Raw genomic sequence first — 21,396 nt, 5'->3', positions numbered from 1 at the left:
AATCGAAACTGGTGGTATATGTAACAGTCCAACATCTGTATCACCTGTTGCCCATAAAGTGGATGGCACATCAGCAAATTCAGCGGGAAGAGGGAGAGATAGACACTGTTTAGTACCTATACTTGGACCCATCGTAATATAAACACCTGCCGGACAGCAATAAATAGTGGCATGCCACTTTTTCAACAAATCCAAACACATCACATTTTCACTGCAATTCGACGTCAACAAAATCAGTGAATCTACTGAAAAAGGACCAACAGCCAATGCAAGAGGGCGTGAAATGGGGCTTACAACCAGCACACCTGAAAAACCAACCGAAACATTATTATGTGCAGACAGAGCCACCCAGGGACCAAAGATCGAGAAACAGAACTCTTTGTTGCACCTGTGTCCACCAAAAATTCCTTAGTTGAGCCATGCAAATCTGCGGTGACATAAGTACCACAATGATCTACAGGTATCAGAGCTGGTCCCTCACTCTGTCCCTGGCTATCCTAGCTATAAGACATCCCTGTCACCTCATCTGTATCATAATCATCATGATAATACTTTCCATGATGAGGGTCATCAAAGTAATTGTTATCAGAGCAACCCTGCCAGGCTGTAGTATTCTAAGCTCTATCTGTCCCACGACCTTGTCCTTGAGAACCCCATCCTCTAGGATCTGCAACCTTCTGCAAAAGCACAGGACACTCGCTACGCCAATGGTCCTCCTCCTTACAATCTGCACACTGGTTTGGCCACAAAGGTGTTGTGTTCGGCTGCCTACTAGTGCGCGGGAGCTGTCTCGCAGAACCACCATGTCCTCTACCATTTCCCCCATACGCTTGCTCCAGCAGCAACTTCGTCTTTAAATCCTTATTCATTTTATCTGTTTTTCGTTCTCTTCATGATCACGCTGTTCATAGTAGTGAGCCACATTCAGAATAACAGAGGGGGAGAGGTATTCCAGGTACTCTCATATGCCTTTAAATTAGCCGCTATTTTAGGGAGTAAGTTTGAAACAAATTTGTCAACAAACAACCAAACTCCTCCCTCAATAGAAAAATCCTGTCCACTATAATCCGAGAACGTATTTTCAAACTGAGTAAATAAATCAGACACACATTCATCTTTCTTCTGTTTACAAGCTGACAACTTATCCCAACTTACTGTCTTCGGCGGATTGAGAGAATGCATTTATGTAATATTGCTGCCTGGCAAAGCTCGCTGCTTATCACCTGGCTTCCTTTCTTGATCCCATCTTTTACTCACATCCCATGTACCAATTAACTCCGCAACATGATCTTGTGTGTGTACCTGTCGCCAAATATGAACAGAACCAGAAGACCAAAAAAGATTTCAATATCAGCAAGGGTCATTACAGTAGAAGAGGCAGCTTCAGTCAATTCTTTATAATAAGCAGTAGGATTTTTCCTAGGGTCGGGCAAATGAGCCTAATGGGATAGAACCTCGCTCCTCTTCCATGGATTATGAACCCATTGTTCCTGAAAACGGGCACCTGCACTCGGCCTAGTGATGTTACAGCAGCCATCCATTAACTCCGGTATTTCAGGGTGATATATAGGATCAACCTCTACCTCTTGCATCGGAAACTGAGGTACCGGGGTAGGACTCTTATCATGCAACCTACCTCTATAAACAACCAATGTTGCCACATTCGTGAAAACTTGGCCAGGCTCCATACCACTAGCATACACATGCTCTCTAATGTCAAATAAAATTTGCGGGCATCATCCCCAAAATGTTGCTGCTAGAGGCCAATCAACGGAGCAGACATATGCTTAAGGGCATGCTGTTGTACAAAGGGCTCTTAATCTCGTATTCCCCTCTAAAGAGCCTCTACATATACATGTGATTACAACCCAATTGCGCTATCTTATTAGCCACTACCTTCTTCTCCTCATCCCCCACGTCATATCGAACAAACGGGCCCATACGCTTCTTAAATTTTGACAAGTCTCTATCCTTAAATCCACAAACTAGTGTTTCACTACTCACAGACGCTATCGGAGCATGGAGAACCATGGTAGGGGTCGTGGCAGAAGTAGCAAGTACAATAGTCGCTGGCGCTTTTACTGGAGGAAAGAGAACAGGCACTACAGGAGTTCAAACAGCAGGTGTAATAATAGTCATCATTGCCAAAGATAGCGAAGACAAAGAAGGAGCAGGGGTGACGTAGCCAAGGCAGGCGAAGCAACAACTGCAGATACAGGAACAGTGGAAACAGACATAACAGGCTGTGGTGACTGAAGAAACAGCAGCATATATATCCTTTACGGGGCAAACAGGGGCAGGGGGTGGGCATCTAGCAATTCCTCCACAAAAGTATCATTTTGTTCTTGGGCCAAATAGGATTTGTCAATATGCAACCGAAACCTCCTATCTTAACATTCAACTCCTGTCTCCTGCTTTTCTCTATTATATACTACAGCTTTCTGAGTTAATGTCTGCATTCTCCCATTTCGTGCATCCTTTTCCATTTTCAGTCGTCTCTGTTTAACTACTTTCTGCCATGTTCTGAGGGAATCAAGCATCGACTGCCTACTTCGTCTTTTATACAACTGCTCCTGTAAAAATCCAATCTTTTGTTCATCAAAAGTGCTTGTCAACGACCACTGTAAGTTGGTATTGTCTCTCTTATATTTGTGCCATAACGTACTAAACATAATAGGACCAGGGCCATGTTTTACATACATATAAAAATTTGGAGTGCCTTCTGGAGGCACCGGCTGTGCTTCTTTCAATCACTTATCAGCAGAACAACAACGACAACAATAAACCAAAAACCTACTAACCCCAGGCTTTTTCAAAGAGAGACCAAATTCATTATTTTGCCTGGCAAAGCAATTGCAAATGCTTTTATCCAAAACAGTCCTCAGACTGCACAAAACTCAAACTACAATGGTACCGTATTCACAAAGAACCAAAACAAACTCACCTGATATAAGTAGGACAAACAAATAAATTCTCCACTGCCGACTCTTCAGACCAAATGGTCAGATCCAAGGGTTTCGCTGTTCAGGACTCCTGTCGGGATTACCACTGGGCGAGGCACCGTCCCGTGGGACAGAAAAGGCAGCTGCGAGTACCAGGAACTCTTTGTTCAGGGATCCCTGAACCGTCCTCCTAACCCAACGATACCCTTGATCTTCCCCCCATCCGCGAAAGGCGATGTGTCAATCGCCCGAAGGAGTACCTGTTCGGGCACCAACTGAAGGAAGTTACCAGTTTCGGGTCACCCGCGTAACTAATGACCACCTCTCAGCCTTCCATCCATAATGAAGAGTCGGTCAGACAGTAGAGAATACAAAACAATAACTGTTTATTCAGAGTACACTCAGAGCGAAGGCCAGTCTGCCCAGTTCCTAGGAGTGCTACAGAGGGATTGACATCAGCAAGCATAACGATGCATTATGTACACTTCAAAACTAACTAAGGCATGCCCATCGTGCAATTTTCTAAGCAGATGTAGCTAGACCGTAAAATACTTGGAGTAAGTTTTGATGCTGAGGCCGAGCACACATTATCTACATACTCAAGGTCGCTCTGCCCATCCCTGCCACTACACATGTGGCAGAAGGCCATCATCTAAAAGGAAAGGTATGGCTAATAAGAACAGTACATTCATTAGTGTAGCAAAACTCAACCTTGGAGAAATGCAACTCACCTGAAGCCTTTTCTCGTAAATATCAAAAGATTTGTTTTGATCATGATTCAAAATGACGCCCATACACAAATTGGTGCAGCGAATGCTAACTTACGTGAAGTGATGAAATAGCATATGTTTTCTATTGTAACACCCAGTGTTCCTGCCTTTCAAGGGTCCCCCTGGTGGAGACAAACCTATTCTGCAGAGAGTCTTTACATTGTGCCCATTGAATTATTCACTGATTATTTGGATTCCCATTTACCTGACATCATCTTTTATTGTGGGTGAGTCCATTACAGAGGTTCAGCAGATAAGGTGTGTTTCAGTTTTATGACACAATCATACAGATGTATCTTTGATATTATAGCATGTGAGCAATGCAATGGTGTCACAGAGATGAACAGGTGATCTTGATAAGGAGGTGCTATTGTCTGACACAATTTAATGCACACATCACCATCCCTGATTATGAGAGTTAAACATATGTCAACTTTATTAGAATGTGCCTGTGCAGTGTTAGGGACCTAGCTAAAGAGGGCTTAATTGAGCTTTAATTGGATCATACATTGTGAACAATGCTGAACAGGGGCCCATAAAATATGTTTGGTCCTGGGATCCCAAACCCTTTGTCAGGTCCATAGCAGGGCATCTATTAGCTGAGGAGTCTAAGGAAATGGGTAAGAGTATGGGTTTTGTCCACAATTATATCGATTTTGGACGTCATCTAGCAAGAGCGGTAGTATGTGTGCTATCGGCTCCATGGCAGCACAGGACGTGTGAATCTGAGTACAGGTATGTTTCAGCCTAACATTCCTCCCTTCCCACCAGCTCAGAAGTAGTTTTTGGACTTTCACAGTTACGTCATTGGGAAGGCTCATTGTATATTGACCGGTGGTAACACGCCCTCCGAAAGAGGCATTGACTTATCCCACTGCCGCTGTTGTTGAGAATTCCTGGCTACAGTGTTTCATCTATGAAATTGCATGCATCGTAATAGGGTGGTTGGACTGCCAATGGTGCGGCAGGTTTCCTAAGCGACGGCAGTCCGAAGACCACCAAACCTTTAATCCAGCCCTTTGTTACAGACAGATGTGGACAGTCATATACTTAGTTATACACTTAGTCACCCACCCATACAGGCACTGACATACCTATTTATGCAAAATCAGAGAGCCAATTATACATTCAGTCAGAGGGTGAAAGAAGCACAATCACATTCAGTCACACATCTGCACAGCACTTATGTATCCAGCACAAACAGAGCCACTTGCACACATTGTTACATACCCCCAGACTCACTAACCCGGCAGTATGCAATCTATAAAGGCACTTACAAAATGCATTTAGAGACCCATAGAGACATTTAGACAGCCTGCCGCATACCAACATAGTTTCTTACATATCCAGTGACACACCGACAGAGGCACTGATACACTCACTTAGTTATGTACTCAAGTACTGACACAGGCATGTCACTCATTCATATACTAAGCCATAAACTCATTTATACATCCAATGTGATAGTCTTAAACTGCCTGTTACACACTGCATAACCACTTCAGTTATACAACCATTTACAGTCTCAGAAAAGAGTTTATAAACCCAAAAGTGATATAGCTAGACAGTAACTGATGCACTGACACACACTCTAATAAAAACATTCACACACCCATTTATTCACCTGTATATGCACTTACATAGTCATTCAAACCCCGATTTAGGCAGTCAGATTCACTTAGACACATGCACAGCCGTTCATGTACCCAGCAATCACTCTGTTACAGACAAACATGTACAGCCTTACACCCATTTAGACACCTAGTTGCCCACACATACCAGCACTCACATATCGATTTACAAAGCATAGAGCCACTCATACATCCAGTGTGAGAGCATCAGAGGCACTTACACATCCAGTCACACATCTGCACAGTACGCATGTATCCATCAGTAACAGAGACATTTGCTCACACACTTACAAACTCCAGCACTTACTAACACAGAATGTTAGCAATCCATTCAGCCACTTACATGCACATTCACAGACCCATAGAGTTACAAAGACAGACAGTCATAGAGTGACACAGTTACTTACGCGTCTAGTGATACACCCATTGAGAGTCTGATATGCTCACTCTGATATGTACTCAAGTACTGAAACTCGTAGACACCCATCCACACAAGTAGCCCTTCAAACATGTCTCGGGCCACCTACTGCAGATCCTTTGTGTGCAGTGTTACTGTCAGGCCAACTTGGAATTTAAAACTCTTCACCAAGCTGGAAACGCACTTTTTTCTACATATAAGTCACCCCCAAGGTAGGATGTAGATAGCCCATAGGGCAGGATGCTATGGGGTTAAAAGGTAAGACATGTATTTTGAAGTTTCAGTGAGTTACATGCGCACTTACAGACCCATACACCCAGTTTTACATCCAGTCTCCCACCCATACTGGGACTCACATACCTATGAGCAACTTACACAACTAGTCAGAGAGCACTTACATATTCACTCACACACGAACATAGCACTTATGTATCCAGCCATAACAGAGCCAGTTACACACAGAGTTACATGCCCTGACACTCACTAAGACAGCCAGTAAGCAATCCATATATCCACTAACATACCCATTTACAGACACATAGAGCTACTACAGGCCTTCCTATGACCTTGGCAGTCAGACCACCAGGCCGCCGCAGCAGCAGTCTAGAGAATACCGCCAATCTGGTGGCATCCCTATGCCATATTATGACACTACCACTAGGCTGGTGATGCATCAGTGGCAGTGGAACAGCAGTAGTATTATTCAGCTCATAAAGAGAGCCTGAGACACATGCCCCCGCAGTTCGGTGCCACTTGCATGTGGGGTGCACTGTGTACCATACACCATGTTGTGCATGGCACACAGGACATGCACTCCAGTGCAAACAGATGGGGGCACAACATGTGCTTCCATGCACAGTTAACAATTGGCAAAATCACCCTGGGGTCCTGTTTGTGGCCCCTTCCCTGCCTTTCTGCAGAACTTTTCATGGTGGGGTTCCCGCCATCAAAAGGTTAGTGGAAAGGTAGGTCATAATCGCCACAGTGGTGCCACCGCTTTCCAGGCCTATGCTGCCATGGCATCCAAGATCCTGGCGGTTGCAGCAGTCTTGTGGCTGTCCAACCACCCTTCTTGTAACCGGGCAGTCGGACCACAGAGGAAGCAGTGGTTGGACCGCCACCGATAGTACAGCAGTCTCAAGACCACCGTACTCATAATCAAGGCCTAAGAGAGCCAGTCATATAGTGATATAGTTAGAATTAGAGTGACCGGGTGATGGGAAGCGTGTGGGAAGGAAAAAGTGGGAAAGGAGACCTAAAAGAAAATTCTTATGACGTCACATATTACATCACTCATGACATGGTCAGTGACATCCCTGATGACATCACTAATGACATCTTGTGACCACACTAATAAGCATACCTATTACCTATGCCATAGCCCTCAAAGCAGAGATGTATTCACAATTACTACCGCTTTGAGAAAGCCCCCATCCTGCATGCCACACTGGGCGAAACACGTGTTGACTGTCTTTCTGAATCTGTGATTCTTTAATAAGAATCCCAATGAAATGACAAAATAATAGAAGAACAAAAGAAAAAAGAGAAAACATATTAAAGAAATGTAATGCATGTACTTCCTAACTTCAGATTCCTTAAATAATTTAAAACACAAACTAAGTATATTATCTCAACTCAGCTCTGTCCTTTCTTCTTCCTTTGAATACAATAAATGCGCTAGGTTGAATCATGGTGGTCATGTTGAAATGGGATATAAATACAACTTGTGTGGAAACCTGTTGTATTATACACTCATATTCACAGTGAATGAAATTGTATAACAATACAATAAAAATAACATTTAATACCGAAAATCATATGTTTGCACATCATATATATACCATAATCCCTATTTACAGCCTGAACTACCTGTTAAACAAGATGTCATTGTCTAAATAATACAAAGCTAATTTGCATATTAGGCTGAAATAGTTTTCACAATGTAATAGCAAATTTCACTGAATGACATCACACAATCTCACCCAAGTGGGCCAAGGTGCCGAATCCTTAAAGAAACTTAGGGATCAATACCAAAAACTCCTTACATACACAGCTAAAGTAGTAAGACATTATCTGAACTAATCGCCTATATATTTTGATGTATTGTCTGGAAAGGACCCTATGAAAAATTATGGGTCTAGCAGCAGGGTTACCCATATTTATATGCAAGTTAGCCTCCTTTGTCAAACTGACACATCACTGTGTCCTTTTCTGTTTTCAGCTGATTTTGAGACAAAACTTGACCTACTGTATGGTTATTTCTGAAATTAAATGGTTTGTATCTGATCTTTTTTACATCTCGTACCACCCCTTTTTCAAGTACATCAATGGCATCATGTGGTAGAACAGGTGTACAAATAAATTAGGCTTAAATCCACTAGGACAGCACATACCCACATTAATACCTACATTTTCCAAATTCATAAAACAATCATCATGATAGTTTGTGTTTGAATCTAATGAAGATAAGGTGTGTAGAGTTGCAATGTCAATAATCAACAATTTACCTTATGTTCAAGGGATTACGTTAGATTTATCATTAATGGGTTTGTTCTCAAAACATTCTTTCAGTTTTACTTTCCTCATAAATTGGAACAAATCGATCCTACTCTGGATTTCGTTCAACTGAAAAAACGGGCAGAAGGTTAAACCCAATGATAACACTCCACTTTCTTGCTGATTTAAAGCACGTTCTGAAAAATTTACCACATTCAATTGTTGTTTATTCATTGTGCCATTTTCTTCAACCTTGTTTTGACTTCCACTGGAGTTTTGTCATTTTTTTCTTTCTCCTGGTCTGGGTTTGTTTAATCCTATTTTATTTCTGCCTTTGCCTCCTGGACAACTTGTTTTTGCTCTGGACTATGTCCTTCTTCTGGTTAGGAGCGGAGATTGCTTAAAACAATTCAGGCCAATTACTGGCTCTTCTCTTGAAGGAGATGAATCAGACGTATCCGACATATTATTCTCTGAAGCATCACTTTCCGTAACTGTCTCAAGAGTTTGGTTATTATTGCTACCTCTAGTTGCTACTGTGGATTTGTCATCATAGCACATATGATCATACTTCTTATTAAATGTCAAAATTCTTCAACATTGTTAATCTTTATAGTCTCTTATAAACTTCTGTAGTTTCTTGCCTTTCATTTCTTCCTCCACCTTCTCCAATCTTTGTGGCAAACTGTGTATAATTGAATCAAAAGCCTTTTCATGGTCACTATTACAGAATTCTGTCTGCAGTGTGTCATTTTCTTCCAATAATTCAGCTCTGTCCTTTGTGGCGTACTTTACCAATGTACACATCATAGTTATGGAACAATTATTACTATATTCCACACCTTCTTGGAGAATATCAGGATCCTCGTAGGTAGGAATGATGAAAGTCCTAAGCCCCCTAAGTACTCTTTCTGCATCAATATATTTTTGTAAAGACTCCTCCTCCCACAATTTATCTCTTGTATAGTTTTTCACATTTCTTGTATTTCATCAGTTTGAATATCACAGAATGACTGAAATGAATATCCACTTGTTTCTCAGATGCCTCTGCAAAGAAGAGTTTATTTGCTGCCTACTTCCTCTTATCTTCTAAAGCGACATAGCGACAGGAACGGATACAACCGAAGTCAATAGGAGTGTCCTTGGCTTGATCCATTCCTGTCACAGGCACTAGGCCTAGCCACACAAGTGGGCCAGCGTTTATATTGGCACAGGTGGGGCAATGATGGGTGGTAGGAATTTTATGGACTACTACGGATTCCTAAAGTTTTTATCACAGAAATATAATGAAAGTGTGTGATTTCAGGCAAAGTCTGAGATTTGCAGGGCATTGTGGGGAAACAAATCCTCATTGGTATGTACACATATCACCCCATTCTAGATTCTCCTAGGTGTCTAGTTTTTAAAAATAGTAGGTTTGCCAAGGTGCCGGTTGAGCTAGGGTTAAAAATCAAAAGCTACCCACTTTGCTAAAATTGGGTCAATTGTGAATGGAAAAATATGATGTATCAATGTTGTGTTTTGGGCAGTTTCCTGTCCCGGGCTCCAAGCCTACCCACACAAGTAAGGTATCTTTTTTAATCAGAAAACTTATGGGAATGCTGGGAGGAAGTAAGTTTGTGGTTCCATGACGACTCCAGAACTTGCCATCAGAGAAATAGGAGGAAAATGTGTTTTTTAATCAAAGTTTCAGAAATTGCAATAGATTCTGGCTAAAACAACATGGTGAGAGCCAGACAAGTCACCCATACAGGATTCTCCTTGCTATCTCGTTTTAAAAAAATTGCAGGTTTGGTGGTTTTCCCTAAGTACCAGATGAGCTAGGGACTAAAATTCACCGGCTACCTACTTTCCAAAAAATGGGTCAGTTTTGAGTGCAAAAATGTGATGCATTCATGTTGCGATTTGGGACGTGTCCTGTCACAGGCACTAGACCTATCCACACAAAGAAGGAACCAATGTTATCAGAAGACTTAGGGGAATGCTAGGTCGAAGGAAGTTGTGGCTCCTTGCAGATTCTGGACCTTTCATTCAGAAAATATGAGGAAAATGTGTTCATTTAGTCAAACCTTGAGGCTTGGAAGGGATTCTGGGGAAAGCCATGAAAGTCAACCCATCCTGGATTCCATTAGGTGTCTTGTTTTGAAAAATGTACAGGTTGACTAGGTTTCTCTAGATGCAAGCTGTGATCGAGCCCAAAATCCACGGATTCCCACTGTGGAAAAAAACTGTCCGTTTTTAGTGCAAAAATGTGATGTTTCCATGTTGTGTTTTGGGCCCTTTCCTGTCACAGGCACTAGGTTTATCCGTACAAGTGAGGTATAATTTTTATCACAAGACATATGGAAGGACAGAATAGTAGGATATTTGTTATTACCAATTGGATTTCACTGCACATGTGCCTTCCAAAAGTAAGTCAATATGTAAGAAAGAAGACATTTTGAAAAATACTTTCTAAATCATATGCTAGTATGCTACCCACAGATTCAGAGATGTATAAATAATCACTGCTCCTGAACTTCATATTTTGTGCCAATTTCAGAAATACATAGTGTTAAACCTGTCATCCTTAGGGTGGTCTTTCCAACGTTTTGCCATTTGTTTCCCATTTTCCTGAATTCCTTTTCTTGGCCTTGAGACTCTGATCACTTTAACACTGCTAACCAGTGCTAAAGTGTATGTGCATCTCCCTAAACATGATGACATTGGTTTATACCTGATTCGTATGTTTGCTGTATTGGTAAGTCCCTTGTAAAGTGGTAATCCTTATACCCAGGCCCTGTATTTCAAATGCGACTAGTGGGCCTGTAGCACTCATTGTGCCACATACAGTATCAGGCCTGCCACTGCAGTGCCTGTGTGTGCAGTTTACTGCCACTTTCACTTGGCATTTAAAACTACTTGCCAAGCTTTAAACTCCCCTTTTATTACATATAAGTCACCTCTAAGGTTTGCCCTAAGTAACCTTAAGTACAGGGTGCTATGTAAGTATAAGGTAGGATATGTACCTTTATGTTTTGCATGTCCTGGTAGTGACAACCAGCCTATTTAGTTTTATACTACTATAAGGCCTACACCTCTCATAGGCCAACGTTGGTAATTTCTTAAAATACTTTAAAGCTGTAATTCCTGATATGAAAGTAGTAGCTTTTTTATGTTTGATATGTTTGGAATTTAAAGGATACATTCTCCTTACTGGTGAAGTTGGACTTTTAAAAAGTGGACATTTCTCAGTACTTACTGTTCTTTATGCCTGAAACCCTGTCTCCAATACACATCTGGGCTGGGTGACAACTATACTTTCCATCTAGACAGCCACAACACAGGAAGGGCTGGGTGTGACAGAGAACATATTTGCATTCATTTTCATTCTTGGGCAGGAAGGGGGAGAGGTGGCAAACACTTACATCTGAATAGACTGTGTCCTTCCCTCACATAAAGCACTGATTTGCCCCCAGGGTTTGCCTGGCAGACAGGACTGAGTTAAAAGGGATCCTTGTGCACTTTAGAGACTTCTTTTGAACTCACCCATACCTCAAAGGCACCTTAGGGTATATGTTATGGATTTCTGACCCACTAAAAACAGGCCCTTCTGGAACTCTGTCAGGAAGAATACTGAGCTGCGTAAAGGACTCAACTGGGTTGCTTTTCTGGAGGGACAGGTTTTCTGCTTGTTGCACTGCTGCCTGCTGCTCCCTGGCTCTGCTGGAAGGACTCTGCTTTCCTCCCAAGTGATCTCCAAGTCTTTGCTGTCTTTCCTCCTGTTCTACTGAAGACTCAGGGACACAAAAGAAAAGTACAATTCTTATGGTGCTGCTGAACTCTGACTTCTGTGTGTCCTACCCTTGCCTGAGGTGGCCCCATCCAAGTTCTGGGCCTCAGCAGCTATTTTCCTCAAAAAAGACTCATTGCATTTACATCATGAGAAATTCCGCCACATCGCCCTTTGATGCTGACATAGCAGCTGCCTAATGACAGCGGTTCCACAGCCTGTGCGGTTCGACTACACCGCTATGCACGACTTGATAATGCATTGCCTTCACTTTAGCGAAGCTCGATGACGATGCAGAAACCCAACTGTGTGAAAAAGATCAACACATCAAGTCCTCAGCGTCTTCACTTTACTCCATTCAAGGTACTTTCTAAGGGGGCCTTGCATGGGTCCTGTATCTGGCCTGCCCTCCATCATGTACAGCTTGGAATTTGGATTTGCACCGGTCCCTCGCAACCTCAAGTAGCCTTTTGATGGTTAGTAAATTCTAAGCACCATTTTTTATTTAATTTTTAAAAAATCATATTTCAAATTCTACTAATTTAATTTTTGTCATTTTGATCTTACTTTGCTCAGATAACTATTCTCTATTTTTTAAATCCTTTGTGGAGACTTTTTGTGGTGTATTCATTGTGTGTGTTTTGCACAAATACTTTACACTTTGCCTTTGTAGATAAGCCTTACTGCTCTGTGCCAAGCTACCAGAGGGTGAGTACAGGTTATCTTATTGTGTATCTAGCTTACCCTGACTAGAGTTGTGGTTCCTGCCTGGCCTGGGTGCATACCTCAATTCACCAGGAATCCCATTTCGAACATAGACATTTCCTTGATGCCCAGTTTTCCCTTTACATATTTCACCTTATGAATTGGTCTATACTCGGTACACAAAGAAACACTATTGTACAGTGCAGCTCAGTTGTTGATTATGGGTACCTTGGGTTCTTGGAAAACCTACAAACCCTATATATCGCTGTAACAGACTCGGCTAGTGGACGTAATGATGTATTGCTTTTGTAAATCGGCAATTGTGGCAAAACTTTACAGATACAAATGTTGTCATGAATGGCAGTTTTTTTCCTACTCATTTTCAGTATTTCTTTATTTCAACAGTTAGCACCTTTGGGAAAACCTTGAGAGATTCACATATATGACCCTTTGTTGAATTTGGAATGTTGTCTTCTTTTCAGAAATCTATAGCTTTTCTGGTTCACCAATTGATTTCACACAGGTTTTCACAACAAACTGGAAGTAGGTTGAGAGGAAAGAAAATAAGAAACATGGGCTACCTTTTTGAAAAATGCCAAAACTATGGGAAAGTGTTTTATTTATTCAGCGCTACATGTTCTTGAAAGATGGAAAGATGGTGACTTTGCGCAGCAAACCGCTCATTGATGCTATTTTTATTCAATAAACCAGACACTTTTATCCAGAGCACTTTTTTCATATTCTTCCCCATAAACTAAAAATGTTGATATATTTTGGCAATTTTCTTTGTCTCCTTCAGGGGAATCTACAGATCCTCGGTACCTTTAGAAACCCCATATGGAGCCCTAAGCACAAACTACCCCCAATAGCAAAATTTGGCTTAGTACTGGGGGGGCAGGCCTAGCAGCAAAAGCTTTAAATGTCACTTTGTATCTCACTTCAAATATTAACCCACAATATTTAATTTTGTCTGGATTGATATTATTGTTACACTTGGAACTAAATCTCCCATAATGCATCAGTAATGTAATATTATTTTTTGGTCTGAAGTTATAATTTGTTAAGTAAGTGGAAAGTTCTAACAGTTAAAATAATACAGAATATGTATTTATGTAAATACGTAAAAGTCTTATGTTTTGAGGTGACCGCAGAACATAACACCGCTTTTGAATCTCCTCAGAAGTGCACTGGCTCACTCCAACTGCACTGATCTTATTCTGGATGTCCTTCAGATTGTTCTGTTCCTAGACTCACATGAACTTGCAAGGAATTTTTTCCAAAGAGAGCATCATGGGGTGCCACACATTCATTGTTGAACCCCTCATGTCCTTTTTCACTGAACTTCATCTTCTTCTTGCGCCCTCCTGCACCCTTGGCCTTGTCATCTCTGAACATGGTGACCGTCATGTAGCAACTATTGTTCCCAACAAGGTAATAGTTGCTCACACAGTCTGCCGTCCTCTGTGAAGCTGGAATCTGTATACAGCATGGGAAGTCTAATTTCCTCATTGTGAGGTCATCATACTGCTCCAAAAATCGACTTTTGCTAATTTGTGTTTACAAAATTGTAATTCTCTATTTAGAGAATTAAACTTTGGTAATCGCAAATTAACCAATGTGAATCCAAAGTAATTGGAACTTCACAGACTGTGACTATGATTCATTATGAACTGCGATTTGAAATTGCAATTTGTAAATAATTCTCTTTGAAAATCACAATTCCAATTCCTAGTACATCTGGTTCTGATCATATTATGCGATGGCTGGCTTTAGATATGTCGATTTAGCCATGTTATTTGTAACCTTCCACTATAAACTGCTTGTACGCATCCAACTGTAATATATCTGTGTGTTAACATCCTCGTGCTGCAAACCTGGCAGGAGGATGTTCAGAAACACTGTGCATTATTTGTATGTCGTTCCGTATTAGCGAAACTGACGGAGGCTGCATACCTTTCCAGACCCACAGAACGCTCGCATTTGCTGTATCCCTACCTGGGACGGGTCTGCCTGAAGGACACACTGTTTTTGCTGCCTGGTGCCCTTCTCCCCCGCCGCAAGCGCCGTAGTCCATCAGGCGCAGACACAGAGCGGGGGGGAACGTGCAACTACATCTCCCAGGTGCCCTCAGCTGGCCACGCCCATAAACGCGCCCGGAGGCGCTTGAAAAGGGCGTTGCCTGTACTGACAGGCGGGTTGCCGTATTAGCGAAACTGACGGAGGCTGCATACCTTTCCAGACCCACAGAACGCTCGCATTTGCTGTATCCCTACCTGGGACGGGTCTGCCTGCAGGACACGCTGTTTTTGCTGCCTGGTGCCGTTCTCCCCTGCCGCAAGCGCCGTAGTCCATCAGGCGCAGACACAGAGCGGGGGGAACGTGCAACTACATCTCCCAGGTGCCCTCAGCTGGCCACGCCCATAAACGCGCCCGGAGGCGCTTGAAAAGGGCGTTGCCTGAACCGCCACGCGGGACGCGCGCGGGCAGTCGCCGGGCGGAGCCCGGGCAGAGGGCGGGCCGTCTGTGGCCGTCAGGGGCCCACTCTCTAACGTCGGACCACGCTTCCATCTTGCCCACCCGGCCATCGCAACCGGAACTGTAAGTTGACATCAGCCCTGCTTTACTCTCGCCAAAGGACAAACAGTAACTTCTTGAGTGTTGTGCCAATTCACGATTGTAATCCAACTATCATTACTCTCCACCTATACTAGTATCAATCTAGGGCACCAGTATGTCTTCAGACGTGTTGATCTCTTCTTTACCTTCCACTGTAGGGGTCACTATACTAGGGCCTTTAGACAAGTATTTTGCACGGGCAACGAGGGAAATAGACAGAGAGATAGCGCTGGCAGAAAAGCGAGCTGAGCGTCGCTTCTCCATTGAACTTCTAAAACACAAACTCCCAGCCCTGGCACAAAAAGAGGTATTAATTCCTCAACCATCTAATAACACTACATCTATGGGAGAGTCGGAAGCAGACTTATTTAATATCGATGACATCCCTCTGATTTTCCAGGAAGGCCCACCTCATATAACTATTAACGAGTCAAACAACGCCATCAACACTACTGGGTCACCATCTATATCCCATTGTTTAATTGACTTGAATTCTCCTATAGTGTTGGATCATGCCTCTCAGTCCAATACAAGTCCCTCACCCCCTGCAGTGAACCCACCCTCGGAGGAGGCAGTACAAATGGAGACACAATCATTGCAAATAGTCAGTCCACCCAAAGAAAAGGCACAGAAAAAGAGAGGCCAAGAAGTGTGCCATTCGCCACCAAGGAAAAAAAGGAAGAATGTTGGGGTTAGAAAAGGGACTAAAAGTATAAATCCACCCTTGCCAATAAAGAACTCTTCAAACAAAACTAGTAAGGATCTAGAGAAACACGTATTAAGCTAGCCACAAGCAGATATAAGCATGTTCCCAGAAGCACTGACGTCTAAAGGGCTCCTTGAGGATATCGAACGTCTCTTCAAATCTTTAATGTTGCCACTCCTAGAAAGGGTTAAAAGGTTAGGGAAAAACATGGATCGTATTTTAGCAGTACACACATCTAAGGAAGCCTCGAAAGAAAATAGTCCAAAGGAAACCCGTCCATCAAAAACACAACCTGTACAGAATACTTTAATCCCAAAACAGGATTATCCTAAAAAAATCTCCCCGCATAATAATAATAGCCCTAGATCAGTGGCCACACAAGCACTACACAAAGGAAAGGCCAAGCCAGTCCCCTTGAAAGCCCCTGTTCCCACAGACCCGAGGCTAACAAACGTACCACCACAGAATTGGGTTAAAACAAAGAATAAGGGAAATGTTGACCTACCTCCAGAGTCATCAAACTATGTTATTATTCTGACTGGTGTTCCCGTGGTACCAGTGGGCAGCATAGAACCAAACACCAGCCTTAAAAATAAGGTCATACACTGGCTGCGGATTAATAGACCTCTCCCACCACATTTAAATGGGGATATAGTGTCTATTAGACGGTGTGGTTGGGTAGGGGTGAGACCAAAAGATATAGAGGGAGATGCGATAATAATAAACTTTTGGGACCACAGAGTCGTCACCCACATTTGTGACTGGTTTTCGGGGAGAAAGGAGGGCAGTGTATCTCCTCGCAATTTGAGTTACTTCTACCCCAAAGCTCTGATGAGATCCCGCACTCATCCCCAAAAATGGGGTCGCCCCGATCCCCAGCAATTCTTTAATCGTAAACAACACCCCAACCTGACAAGACACTATATAAATAATCTGCGATCTTTTTTTTCCACCTCAACGTCCCAATACACCTGTCTTTCCCTTTGACTATGCTCACTATCCCACAAACCCGACTCAATATTGGAATATCCCGATACACAACCTTTTTGAACCCCTTTCAGGCTTGGACCTAAATGACTGACTCGGTACCTCAGTCTCTAAACCAGGTAGCAATTTTGGGGGGGGGGAAAGAGACTGTGTTCGGGTGTTCCATATTTGGCCAGATGCTCCCCAATACCAAGACTAATACAGCCAGAGCTAGGGAATTGGGACTAAGCAAAATAGTAAGACGGGAAAGGATGCCAGGGTTAAGGGAAATGTAAACTTAATCGATGGGGTTATGAGGAAGGATGACACGGTAAAGAAGATCCCGTGTAAAATAACTAAAGGTAAAAACACACTCAAAACCAAAGATATAAGCATACATGAACGCCAAGTAAGTGTAGTGTCGTGGAATGTGTGTGGGCTTGCTAATAAAGTTCAAGAAACAGTGTGGGGGAGTTCGTTAACAACATTGACATACTATGTGTCCAGGAAACCTGGGTATTAACTGAATTACACATAGACGGTTTTAAAACTTTCCATGTCCCAGCAGTACCCTCTAGCCATGGTAGGCACAAAGGGGGACTATGTGTGTACGTGTCCAATCGCTTAAACATTAGTATTAGTTCAGGAAGAACAACCTCACCTTATTTTCAGTTGGTCACCATTCACCTAAATCCCATTAATGTCCTAATAGTGTTTAACTTTTATAATAACATCAAGAACTCCGACTTTAGGGAAGAACTATTAAAATTGACAAAAGAAATAAGGGAGGTAAAACCTGTGAAAGGGAAAGATCTAATATGGGTTTGGGTAGGTGATTTCAACGTAAACCTATGTACTAGTGAAACATGTGGTTTCCAGGAATATGGGGAGGGGGACCAAGGGTATAACAGTCACTTCCAACATAATGACAAAGGGGAAATTTTAAATGGCATTATGGCCAAGTTTGATCTTGGCTTTGCAAATAGGCTTTGCTCCCCCAAGGTTAAGTTCACTTCCACCTTTTTAGCGAGGGGACTTCACTCAACTATTTATTTTATCATCCTGCCGAATATGTTTGGCCCAACAAAATGAAAATGCCAGTACTGATATGCATACTAAAACAACAACTAATGACTACCACAAATCTGAACAGACAATCAGAAAAGGGGAATGACTATTTAATAGTATTTTATTAAGGGTATTCACAACATTTATCTTTACTTTTAGTTTTTTTTACAAAAGAATTTACACGAGGACATATAGAACAAGGGAGTGTGTAGGATTACCTTACAAACATTCATTCAAATTTCAGACATATCACAAGCAACCACAACAATTATACAACACTTTCAGGGAAAGGGGAAGGGAAAAATTTGTGAGAGCAAAAACAAATACCAAAATCTACAGATATTTACAGAACCATTGGGATGTAACTGTTTTGTATGTACATTCTTATATTTACAAACTCATTCCAAACTTTCATAAAGATCTTAAATAGTAATGTACAATAATGGGCTCTGGGCTCAATCAATCAGATGCCCAGGAATTGGTGTAGATTGGTGAAATAAGGCATACGCGTTTGGAATCCCACTTGAATCATGGGGGATTCTCTTCAGGGCCGTGAGAGTTTCCTATAAGGAAAGAGAAAACACAAAGAGGAGGGAAACAATCATGAGTGGCGCAGAGCAAGTCACATTTTTCATGATTATACTTTGAAAGCGGGGACCAACACAAGAGACCCACCATGCGATTCAACAACCTGAGATTCCAACAGCGTTAGGACCATATTCAAACTAATAAGTAAGAAATAAGTGAAAACAGGGGGGTCACCCCTCAACTTGCTCGACCTGGAGTTTGTTAAAGAAGAGCTGGACTAACTGTGGGGCAACTATGTTGAAAAAAGGGTCTAGGAAATTTACCTTTAACTGACAGAAATAATGATGTCCTATTTAGAAAATGTCCTCACGATGTGGCGCTACGTTGCGGCAAGCGAAAGCTGCCTATAAAAGAGAAAGAATAACATCTCAAATACTGTATAAATGGGGCGACCCTTTTTAGCGACAAGGGGTAAGATTTGGATAAACTTACCTTTAACGTGTCGTCCTATTTCTTAAGGGCTCGTGAATTAAACCGGCTGCGGAAATACTCTAATGATGATCAAAACTGTGAACAAATGGAGCAGGCATCACTATTGTGCAGATACTGGCGTAAGTTTTAAAGCTAGCAAGTAGCAGAACTGGACTTAAAAGGACCTATAAACGCCTGTGCAGTGTACAAAACTTTAGCGTCTTACCCAGTGTAGTGGGTGCCTAGTTCATATCGTTTGGAGGACCAAAATGATGTGGCCTCAAATGGAACAGTTGTAGACGTAAATTCTTCCAAGCTTTTCTGTGAATAGTAAAAAGAATTGATGACAAGGATGAAATTAAAAGTAACCTACGCATTGAGAGGAGACAGCATGAGCCATGCAGACTCACCTAAAGAATGAATTTTTCCAGCCAAAATACGCGTTATTAAAAGTTGATGACTGGGTTGGATATAGGTCGACTCCGGGTAAATCACGTCACTGGTTAAAAAAGAGAGATGGAATCAGAATCTAGGCTATTGATATAAGCACGACTATTAGCCAGTTACAAAAAGGACACTTACTTTCGAACTAGATTTAGCCGTCCCCTATATTAATGCTCAGGGCTTATGTGAATGAAGAAACCAGGCGTCTATAAAGAATGACAAAAGATGAAATAAATAAGGTGGTGGAAGGTTCTAAAGCATTAGTAAAAGTCTAGCGCGGGAGATCGTGATACTTACTAGTCGATCCGAGTATCCCGGTGCGGTGGCGGCGTCTCGATCAGCACTACTCACTTGCGCATGGGCAGAAAGGCGCATAAGGCGAAAGTTGTCTTTTTAAAGAGACATTTGCATGGTCACGCCCAGAAGGAGGCGAAGGAGATCGGAGGGACGCACAAAAAGGGTTTATTATTAAAAGAGTGGTCCAAGTGCTCGGAGGACATTTTAATAAAAAAGTAATCCGGGTGTTTTAAAGGAACGAGGGAGTTAAAGGATATAGCAACAAATCATTGAAATGATGTTAAGTTTGAAGCCCACGGCGGGGGGTACAGCAGTACATGCCTTCAGTGCCCTGAATACAGTAGTCCAAAGAGGACTGGATTGGTTAGGAAAGGGTGACATGGGGTCAAGGGATCCCAACCGGAACTCACACAGGGAAGGGTGAAAAAATAGGGCTGGAGGAGCAGTGTTATCATAACTTGAAGATTTCACTCAGTTTGTTTAGGCCAGACATTGCTGTATCAAATTTAATGATAAGCAATGCTTCTCTTTTGGACAACATGAGGTTCCAGTCTCCGCCGCGTGGGTCTTTTTCAACTTTTGATATAACTGTCCAACGTAAATCACTGATCTGATGTTGCATTCTTGTCCAGTGATTTACCAGGGGTGCATTTTCAACTTTTCTTTTCAACCTTGACTTGTGTTGACTGATGCGCTGGCGTACTTCTTGATTTGTTTTTCCTATGTATAGGCTGTTACAGGGGCACTTTGTACCGTATACCACAAATTTAGATTTACAATTGCTAAATGTATTATGCTTCCAAGATATTCCATTGTGTTGGAATAATGACCCTTCTAATGTAGAGTCACAGCATAAACACGTGCCACACTTGTGGTGTCCTGAAATTGGAGGAAGCCCCATTAGATGGCGTAATGTAGGCTGCATTTTGGTTGGCATAGCGGCTCTTACGACATAGTTCGCAACACTGTTCTCCTTATTGAAGGCGAAGAGTGGAGGTTTTTCTAGACTCACATCCAAATTCTTAACCAGATGCCAATTCTGTTTGATTACACGTTTAAGCTGGTTTGCATTAGGGCAAAAGGTAGTGACGCACACTTGGCGTTGTAGGGTGGATTTCTCTTTACGCTCTAAGAGTGTTTCTCTGGGAGTATACTTGGCTCTCCTCATGCAGTTTTTAACTAGTTTTTTAGGATATCCACGGTCACATAATTTGGATATTAAATTGTCTGCATGGTGTTGGTAATCTTCATTGTATGTGCAGTTTCTGCGGACCCGCAGAAACTGACCATATGGGAGATTTTCCCTGAGACTCCTCGGGTGGTTGCTGTCAAACAATAAGGCTTTGTTGCGGTCAGTTGGCTTAATGAATAGTGTTGTGGCTAATCTGCCTTCCTTGGGGAATACCTCAACATCCAGAAAGGGAATCCGTGTGGGCGACTGTGCCAGACCGAACTGGATATCTGGTGTTCTGGCATTTAGCCATTGACGGAAAAGGGACAAGTTGTTACTGTCTCCAGTCCACACCATAAAGATGTCCTCGATGAAACGAAGCCTTTATGATGACA

The sequence above is a fragment of the Lissotriton vulgaris genome, chromosome 8, assembly GCF_964263255.1.
Source record: "Lissotriton vulgaris chromosome 8, aLisVul1.2, whole genome shotgun sequence".
Classification (NCBI taxonomy): Eukaryota; Metazoa; Chordata; class Amphibia; order Caudata; family Salamandridae; genus Lissotriton; species Lissotriton vulgaris.
This window is presented reverse-complemented; position numbering follows the sequence as displayed.